Source organism: Ambystoma mexicanum, chromosome 7q, assembly GCF_040938575.1.
Source record: "Ambystoma mexicanum isolate Mex_15411 chromosome 7q, UKY_AmexF1_1, whole genome shotgun sequence".
Taxonomy (NCBI): domain Eukaryota; kingdom Metazoa; phylum Chordata; class Amphibia; order Caudata; family Ambystomatidae; genus Ambystoma; species Ambystoma mexicanum.
In genome coordinates this window covers 796,621,735-796,632,414 of record NC_090941.1, presented here as the reverse complement: position 1 = coordinate 796,632,414, position 10,680 = coordinate 796,621,735, and positions in this window count along the sequence as shown.

Genomic DNA, 10,680 nt, shown 5'->3' with positions numbered 1-10,680 from the left:
ATTACCTGTGTGCCGATGTGGGTTCTACATGTGGGTTCTACTGCATTCAGGAAGGGGTTTGATACACTGGACATGTTAGCCTTAAGGTGCAACCCATCAGTTAATAGAGCAGTAGTGGATACATTGGAGAGGGGCATGTTGAAGAGGAAACAGGGTCTAGGTATGACTGTAGTGTACTAGAACTTTAGGCACTAGGATAGGAAGTGAGGTGATGCTATGAGTAATGAGTGAAAGGAGTGGGAAAAATTGAGAAAAGGAACGGTTTAGCACTCTGAAACATCTTTTGTTGAGGAGGTGGCAAATTTACTTTTATTCGGAGATTGTGGTAATTGAGATTGTTGTTGAGTGCAGATGGGGTAAGTGTGCCCTAGAATACTCGATTGGGGTTGTGTTTACGTTATGAAGGTCTTGTGCAAGGCTTGTTGTCTTTATGTAACATCAATTAATTTATCTCAGTGTCTAGTCGTCTTGTGATCTTACAATAAATTTGGCTATTTCTCCTTGTTGTTTTTGTTTCATTTTATTGTATCTTATTTGTTCGATTGAAGAGACACGCTTTAAGTTGTTTCCTGTATATAAGGGTGTTGACTTTCATGTGAAGATGCTTAGGTTGTCAATTCAAGTGTTTGGCAGTCAGAATAGTTATCTCTTTCTATTGAAGTCAGGGACAATGACGAGAGCGGCACTGCTTGACCTAGTGTCGTGGACGGTGTATAGATCCAGAAGGACCTTGTGAAACAGCCTAGCCCCTGTCCATGGTAAGTGTGGTGGGCAATGCAGAGGTTTTTGAAGTGTATTCTTCTCTCAATGTATACTGAATGAAGCATGTGAAGTGCCGGAGTGAGGTGTTCCAAGATTTTCATCCTAAGTAGCAGTCTCTATGCTGCGTTTTGTACTCTTTGTGTTTTTTTCATGCAGTATTTTGCTGGCATAATCTAGTCTTGTTAGAACTGAACTTTTCAATGCTCATGTCCTTTGAGTGAAGGATAGATAACGTATGATGTTTCATAGAGTGTGTAATTGGAAAAATACAGGTTCCTTACCATTGATTATGGTGTTTACCATTGATTATGGTGTTTGGCAAGGCACTGTTTTTTGGGACAAGGGACTGAGTAGCTGTTTGGTGGGGCTGCACTGCAGAGGATGTGTTCTGAATTGAGCTTTAATCTGCTTGCCAGCTTCCATGCGTCCACGTGAGCAAGGCATCATTTCGGTTTGGTGAGATCGTTGATGCATTGTTTCCCGATTTATAGAGTAGTTGAATGTCAAACGAGTGGATGTAGCAGGTCAGACTGGATAGATTCTTAAAATATTTCTTGAAAGTGGTGGACAATCATTGTCCCCTTCATGAGGATCGGGGTCTTCCAAAACATGATGGGTTTAAAAAAAAATAAAGGTCCATAGTTTTGAGAGAACCTGCGATTCACAGGTCATTTATCCGCAGCCATTATTATGGATCTGAATCCCAATGCATTAGAAAAGGCAGTGAATGGCCTAGTTCACCTTAAAACATTTATTCAGTACAGAAATACTGTTTACAGGTGTATTCATTACCCACACACTGGAGGTTTTGGTGCATTTTCATTCACTGGGAATCTCCTGACTATATTCTCCTGCCAAACTGCTGGTCTAAGCAGACAGATTGAAAACCCGGATTGTGTTGGATATCTATCTTGGTTTGGTGTCATAATGTTTCAGGACTTGGGTGCTTTCACAACTTCCATATGTGGTTTTGACAGTTTTTTTCCCGTAGCAGAAAGCAAAACGTTCAGAAGTAATTGTGGGGGCTTAGAAACGTGTATTACCTAGAGACTCTTTGATAAAAGCAATCTTAAATCCTCTACGGAAACACTTTTGAACAAGACAATAAAGACGGTCTGTGGTGTCATTTTCTACCTCATGAATCCTTGCGATGTACATCCTAGATAGTGGTTGTGCTCGCCAATGATAACTATTGTAAATAGACAGGTTTCTGGCTTGTGAATAGTCACAAGTGTGTGCCTTATTCTTGGAAGAAGAGCGCGCTTGTAAAATTTCTTTCCCAGTGCTGCAGGACCCTCTTATGAGTAAATCAGGAAAACTGTTTCTACTCTATCTTATCAAAACATGTGTTTCACTGATAAATGGAGTTCTGTTCAGCTTTCTGGTGTAGGTCTACTTTCTGGACTAATGTATAATGTAATATACGTTTACAATATACCACTTTTGGTCAGTGCAGAAGATTAACACCATGTGGTGGACTTTAATGTTGACAAGCGAGCAGAAAGCGATCACAACACCTCTGTTCCATCATTTATGGCTCGATCAGGTATCTCTCTCAGGCGTATCTGAATGGCCCGGTAAGGGAAAAAAAGCTGAACTAAGTCCTGATTTTGGGCGCACAAATAAAATTGAAGGGGTTTGATCAAGAAGCGAAGTTGGATAAGATTATATCTTCTGCCCTTTTAGACATATAGCCTTACTCCCCCTTGATCATTGAATCATATACTCAGGTCTATGATAACATTATGCTGATAGTGAGGCAGTATTGTATGGTCTGGCATCATGCACATAATGTGCCCTTGCATCTACTTTCAAATTATACTAAAGACTGTAGATTCCTTAAGGACATTCTTTTGAACGTTCTAAAGGATCTGTTCAGGACACAAGTGCAGTGGAATGGTGCTGGTTCAATTATGAAATTGCTATTGCTGTGGGCTGCCTGGAAATGGGAAGACTGACAAATTCTAGAGCAAGCCACATGAATTAAGAACACAATTGAACTATGGAGATTTATTTCTAATGGGCTGGGTTAGCACCTTGTTGCTCATGGCAACATGTTGTTAACAGCATTGGTTAATCATTTTAATTCTTGATTTAATTCTTAACCTCAGTAAGTACCAGGTAGGCATATTCTATCTGCTGCCGCAGCAGTAATTAGTAACTTGGCTGTTTTGGGTTCTGCTGAATTCCCTTGGAAAGAGGAATGTATAGCTTTGCTTCTGCCAGCCAGTGGGAACACGCTTGACTTTGATCAGGTTCCCTGGATACCGGGTTTACCAAAATCGTTAAAAAAATGTGTGTAGCTGGTGCACTGTCAAAGATTTGGAAGAAAGCAATTACTGTGCTCAGATTCAAGAATTTACTAGAATAGATACCTACTGAATTATTTTCCCTTGTGGTAAACCCACAGTCTCCAGCAAGAGATACAGTGGGGCATATTCAGCTGGCTGAATGGCTCTCTCTCAACTTCCCAGAATAGCCTGTCATTAGAGCTGTGAGTAGTGAGATGGTCAGGGGATCTGTCAATTTTAGGAGAATGGTTCTTTGAAGAGACCCGGGTGAGATGAGTCTTCAAGACTTAGGTCCTGATAGACACTCTCCAGGTCCTTCAAGCACTAGGCCTCACGATCAAGCTGCCTTAGTCATGTCTAAGGGTATACCTAGGCCTAAGGGGAACCCAAATGCTAGAGGAGTCAGAACAAACAAGAGGCAGAGAGAAGGAACATATTCCCCCTGCCCTACCTACTACTTCTGTTGAAGTAGTTGGCCAAGTCCCTGAACCAGGCCTGGAAGAGGGACTGCCAGAACCTCTTGGATCCTATGGGACACCTGAGCTACCAAGCTTGCTTGCGGTGGAGAATGTCCCTAGGGGATACATTAGTATGGGCCAACTGCAAAAACATCTTTACTACGCCTGTGGGGAAAGGCCTGAATCCAGTGGGAGGATGAACCTCCAGTGAAACAAAGATACAAAAGGAAGGTGAGTTGCTAGTGCCTAAACCCACAGAGCCCATCAGAGGAAACCATGAGAGGATGGTGGATCCTCAGGATGTGTGGCCCTTCCACTTGCAGTTGGTACATGACATTCCCCTTTTGGTTCATTCTGATGTCCGAATAACTCAAGAGTGGTCTCCTATGCATTCTTGCTGGCCCATGATGGGGGTCCCAGGATAAACCAGTTGTAGGAGTTTGAGTCAGCACTCTGACAGAAGTGAGACAGGTATTCAGAAACTCGAGAATCCACTTCTAGGAGTGGACCCATCTTTGGAAGAGACAAGGCCTAACTTGATTAGCTCCTTGACTCTGTGCAAAACCTCAGGCACTAGGATAGAAATAGTGGTTGCTGATCACAACACCATGTGTCCTGATGCCAACCCTCAGAGAATGACTTTCATGTCAGTCATTGAAGCCTTATTGAGCATTAGCACCAGTGGTAGATCCTATGAGGGGGCTGTGCCTGGCTCAGGCAACACCTCTTTGTGTAGTAGTGGTCAGACCCAGTGGAAGGAAGGTAAAGTGACTTGTAATTGCTTAGTCATGTCCCCCACAGGGAGGTGGTCTGAGAGGTAGACAATTTAGAACGTTTGATTGAAGCACATAGTGAGCCCCAAAGAAGGCAGTGGGACCGTCTGATCTCAAACCTGCTCATGAAACCCCAGGTCATAAGTGGATGGTCTTGACCTTGCCAAGTCCTAGGACTAGGTAAGGTAAACTATTCAGAGGGCCTTGACAAATCAAGCAAGACTGCCATAGAGTTTTCCATTAATAGTGTGGAGTATATTGTCCATAGGCATACAATTGGAGCCCTGCTCTTTTGGTTACAGAAAGGGGGCCAGAGAAATCTATGACTCTCTATGCCGTGTGCCAGAGCAACCCTTCTCATGGCATCATTGAGAGTGGTATAGTGTCCTCTCAACTGACCCCACAACAACAGGCTAAAGTGAGAACTTTGCTGAGGTGATTCCCCCCTTGTTTCCCATAATTCCAAGCTCAAACAGCTTGGTGTGAGCAAGACTATGGCTCTCATTACAGTGTTGCCGGTATCCTGACAGTAATTTCGGCGGGATACCGGCAAAACTGACTTACCATTTCCACCACCTGATATCCCAGTGGATGGGATTGTCAGAGTAACCGACACTGGTAGTACCAGTGATTCTGGCATTTATTCCCCGGCAGGGGCCTAAACTCCCACCACGTCAGGCCTGCAGGTAGCTCACGGTCCCCACTTGAAAACTTGTGTTTCCCCGCTCTGGAAAAAATGCTGGTGCTGGAATTTATGTCACTGTAGGTTTCTGGTCCATAATAAATTGGTGGTACAGTAGTTCAGAACCAAGTGGATCTGACATTGAGTTGGAGGTCCGTGAACTGTTGGACCATGGAGTGATTGAGCCCTTGTGCACTGCAGGTACCTCTGGTTTCAGATTCTGCCTGTACTTTAGAGCTCTGGATGCTGTCAACAGGGCAGATGTTCACCTTCCACCAACTATAACCAAATTGGTGAACAAGCTAAGTACTGTCTAGTACATTATCATTTTTTATCTCTCTGCAGGGCATTGCAAAATGTCCCTGTCAGTAAATGCCAAGGGGGAGAAAGCAGTTTCAACAACCACAGAACACTACCAAATGGAAAGGCTTTCTGAGTTGGAGGCTGCACCTGCCACTTTTGACAAGATGGCGATCAAATATGTTCTAAATGGGACAGATTAATTCTGCAGCATATCTCTGGATGAGATAGCAGTCTTGAGTTCCACTTGGGAGGAACATATAAGGCATCTGAGGATTGTGTTGCAGGGCCTTCATCAGGCCTACCTTTCTATGAAGGCAACAAAGTGCCAGATTGGATTGGACTCTGTGGCTGACCTTGAGCATGAAGTTGGTGTATGTGGAGGCAAGTATCAACCTCTTGCCAGTGAAGTACAGCTTGTACAGAACTGTACAACCCCCACTTACCAAACCCAAGTGAGGACTTCCGTGGGACTCATTGGGAAATAAAGGAACTGTGTATCAAAGTGCTGCCATATAGCTGATTCTCTAACTACCCTCACTTCTTACATAAGGACTGATCTAGTTTCATGGTTTATTGAGTGTGAGAAGGCCCTCCAAGGCCTGGAGAGTTCCCTTTGCCAGGCCTCTGTTCTCAGGGCACCTGACCTCAAGAGACCCTTCTTTATGCAGGCAGATACCTACAACACTGGAATATGAGCAGAACTATCACATCTTGATGACAAAGGCCAAGAACTACCTGTATGTTTTATCAGTTTCCAGGAGCAGAAAACTCAGGTGGCCGCATGTGGAAAAGAAATGTATTTCCATAGTATGGAACCTTAGGAAGATGAGGTCCTACCTCCATGGGACTCACGGCACTGTGTATACTGACCCTAAGCCTTTAAAATGGTTGATAACCATTAAGGGAGAGAATCCAAAGTTGCTCAGGTGGTCCATGAGTCTTCAGGACTTTTACTTCACAATTGAGTTTAGGCCAGGTCCCAAACATTGCAATGCTGATGGGCTGTACAACTAGTATAACCGACTGGAACAGGACACCCACTCAGGGGTGGATTAGTACCCCCTGTACCTTACTCTGGGGGGGGGGGGGTGAGGGTTAGGAAAGTGTTCTCTATTTAGCAACTTTCCCTCCATTTCTATGTACCCCCAAAGTTTTTGCTTTTGTACTTGAACTCTGTCCTGACTTTTTTCCAGTGAAGTGAAACCTTCAGCTTCACTCCACTGACCTGTTGCTCATTGTTAGGGGACACAGACCAGTCCTTAAGGCTGGCAGTACTGGGAAAACATTTCCATTTTCTCGATATATGTTATCTATTTTTTGGGTAACTTTTTATCATTGCACAATGCGTCTTATAATGCAGTGCAATGGGGTTACTTTTGTATGGGTTTAGACTACATTCGAAGTGACTTATTGTTACTTTAGGCATGCCTAAATACAAGCTGGTGGCAGCGGTTGCATTTTGACTAGTGTTAGGGAGAATTCTCTTATAAGGCTAATTTCCCAAACCTAGTGAGTCCCCCAGCAGCGTTGCTGGATTTTTGGGGTTTGTTTTTTTCTCCTGCTAAGAGTGAGACTCTTTTCCTCCCACTCTTAGGCATGATTTGAGGTATGGCTTTGACTCTTTGTGTGCTTAAGGGCTATGGGGTTTTCTTTTTACTCCATAGGGTATCATCTAGTTTTTATGTTTGTGTTACACATCACCCTCAGTGCAGTAACACAGGGGTGTCATAGTGACCCCCAAACATAGACTCCATACCCTGGGACTGACTACTGTCTCCCAGGGCATGTAAAGTCACCATTGACCTTACTAGTCCTAAATTGTGAACAGAACCAGTACAAACCATCATATTGTGGAAGTACTGGAAGGGGTTAATTATATTGCCTCTGGGTCTGTTTTCAAGGGGGCACTGTCCAGTCCCCCCTTGTTGAGTTTCTGGCTGGTGGCAGTGGTTACCACGCTAAATATTCCACCGGAATATTCTCTATGGGATTTTCCCATTGATTTTAAACGCACCGCTTTTTGGTGCAATGTTAAAGATACCGCCGGTTTATTTATTTAATATTAAATCAACGGTTGGGTCTTTTTGCCAGAACTCTTTTCTAAAATGGCGTTCGTGTCCGTCTCTGTAACGCTAACCAAGGTCGAGTCCTTTGTTCCACTTTTTGGCGGGCTTCTCCACAGAAGCCCTCCAAATGGTGCCACTCTGTCTGGGTTCCACAGGACCCTGGACTGCGTTGCCTTAGCAACTCAAGTCGCACTCTATTCTGATTGGCCCAGTGGTGAGGCGCCCGGCTCACCACTTAGCATGTGTGAGTGACAGCTAGGCTGTTGAATGGGGGTTTTTCTGCATAAAAGCAGGGCCATTGAGACTGGAACTTCAGAAGTCGCCACAGGACCTGAGAATCCGAAGAGGGAAGAAGCTGAGCCATCTGCAACGACGACACCACTTGTGAAGCCCTGCTGCAACAAACTCACCACTTTCCCAACGACAAGAGCAGATCTTCTGCTGGACGAGTCTTCTTCCTCTGAGCTGGTGGGACCAACCAGTTTACCCCTTTCGCCTCCCAAAGACGTCTGTTGGTCGAATCGCCCGTGCAAAGCACCCCGGCAGCCGGATAGCCAAGCTTCACCACTTTGACCGCGAATAAAAGGAACGCACCTTTTACCAACAAACTCTGCGGCTGGTTTCATCCCTGTGCAGTGCAACGACTCCACGTTTCCTCCTCTACGAGATCCTCTCTTCCCCTTGTCGAAACAATGAACTGCAACTACTGCCAGGAACAAATCCCACCGCTGGAGCTTCCTCTCTCTTTAAGGTACTGTGTCCTGCCTGGCCTCCCTTTCTTTGGTTTGCCCAAGGTAACCCTTAAATCCTTGGCTTTCCAACTGGGTTAGCCCCAGACCTTCTAACTTTACCTTCTTGAATCGCCCCAGCCTCTTTTGAACATTCTGCAAAGACTTTTAGTGCATTTTAAACCGTGTGATCCTGGGCACATTTCACTTTGCTCCATTTAAAGTGGGCCTGGCCTATGAACTTTGGCTCTACAGAATATACTGCCTTTATTCCCTTGCCGGGAACACCTAAAATTGTTGGGACCTGTTTTATTTCTATGCTCTGCTTTTTTCTCTCCCTTTAACTGAACTATTGGAGTGCCATCAGGTTACGCGCTCACATCTGTTTTAACGAATCGTGGTGTTTTAACTCTGACTTGTCTAATAGTTATCGACGGAGGTGTGTATACTTTACCTGACTGTGTTTTAACTTGCTTTTGATTTAGACTGCTAGTATATTGTCTAAAGTGTGTTTTAAATAAATAATTATATACTTTTTATACAAAGCTCTGGTCAGTGTTTGCTCTACTGTGTTTTTAGCCCTATTGTGTATACTCTGTATACTGCCCTACTCTTCTTGAGAGAAGTCTGACTGCTCAGCCACAGCTACCAGGTAAATCTGGGTGGTGCAGACTGCTACCAATTGGGTTTACTGCTTATTCCTGTAGTCTTAATCTTTTTGCAGTGTTCCCCAAGGGTACTGCACAGGATTCTCCCTAACAACTATATTTGCAATACTTTTCATTAGTCCTACCGTGTTTACCGCATTTAGCTATTAACTTTGGCTATTGTGGCAACATGGCTGTGCCACAAGATTTTTGTTTGTTCGTTTGGCCATCTTGTCCTGTGGTGTTCTTCCTGCCCTGACAGGTCAGGAAAATCATTTTATGGTCATGCCTTGCCGGGGAAATCCTTTATTTTCATAGGATAGTGCAGGGTCATGTGTGTGTGTTCCCAGGAAGTGAGCTGGAACTATCTGGTTCCAATCGGCCAACTGGTTTCTGTATGTCTAAGGAGTATGCATGAGTTTCCTCACAGTTGGCCCTGATTCGACCACTGGTGGTGTGTGTTTGAGGGGCAGATCTTCCATTGTGTGAGCTCAGATTCTGTCTCACCTGAGTTTCTGGATAAGAGCAGGAGTCCTGCAGCCGTGCCTCAGAGATCCTGGAGAAATCCTGCAAGGAGCCAAGTATCCAGCTGTCCAGCTGTGAAGACCGTAAAAGTCCCGTGGACCATAGTAAGAAGGCCCGGGAAACAACCTTTGCTGCAGTCCCTGTGGAGCCTTGTCTCATTGTTGATCTTCGGAAGGCCTTCGGTGGTACTTTTGAGGGGTCAGAAATGTGAATGGGACAACTTGGTAAAGGTTTTCACAAAATGCCATTTTATTAATTCAAAAGGTTGGAGAAACTCCTCACTATCCCTAACCTAACAGGGATTTCCTGCCTATCAAATAAGCTAAAGGAAACACTTTAATAAAAGCGATCTGTCCTTCACACCTGTACATACAGTCAACATATTGAGGACATATATGGCAATTCAAATATAACAGAAATAACAGTAAATTTAAACAGTGACCAAAGAACTGTATGTCGTTGCAACCTGGTTCAGATCCCCATTCCCCAGATTCAAAGAAGGACTTTCAACCAAGAAAGAAAATGTCAGTTTTGTAACCAAGTTCCAGTTTATAAAGTTTTCTTACTTCAACAGACTTCCACTTGGCTTTTAATCAACAGTTCAACTAGACGAAAAGTCTTTATCTCTTTACCTGTAGCAAAGAGTACAACACAACTTCTTTTCCTTTGGGAATCATGACACTTCCTCAATGTATCTGTATCCACAGCAATGTTGTTGTCAGGATGCCTCCACACAATATCAACATCAATATTTTGTCAGGATTCATTCACAACAGTTCACAAAGCACTTTTAGTGGTCTTGCCACTTCTTCTTCTTTATAAATTGTAACCACACCACAGCACTTTAATGATATCTCTCGGAACCACTAACCTGGCAGGACTGGCACTACAAGGACCTTACTCTGGTATTCTTGCCTGCCAGAGCTCAGGAAAACGTTTAATACTGCTAGAAGTACTTCTGTCGTCAGGTTTACTTCAAACCCTTTGGAAAAGTCTTCGACTTTTAACAACAGCAAATGGTTGCTACCTCTTCTGGGAAGACATGATACACATTGATGCTATTTGTTCCACCCTTGTGATTGCCACAAGCAATGCCAGGTTATGTTTTTCTCCTCCTGATTACTTTCTATCAGAAGGGCTTCCCTTCTGCCACTCTTGTTTTACCACTTTCACATCAAACAGTTGTTGACAATGGCTCTCTAGCACACTTGCTCTTCTTTGGTTTAGAGGCTGCTTGTTAGGGCCTTTTCTGACTACTGGGTCTTCCTCACTTTGGCAACAAAGGTTACAATTAGCTTGCTTCAACATTTGCCTTCTCTTGGCTTTGGAAATGTGTCTTACTGTTAACCTGTTTTAATATTGCCCTTTCTTGGCTTTGGCAATGGTGGTTATAATCAACAGACTTTAATATTGTTATTGCTTGGTTTTGGCAATAAAGTTTGCTT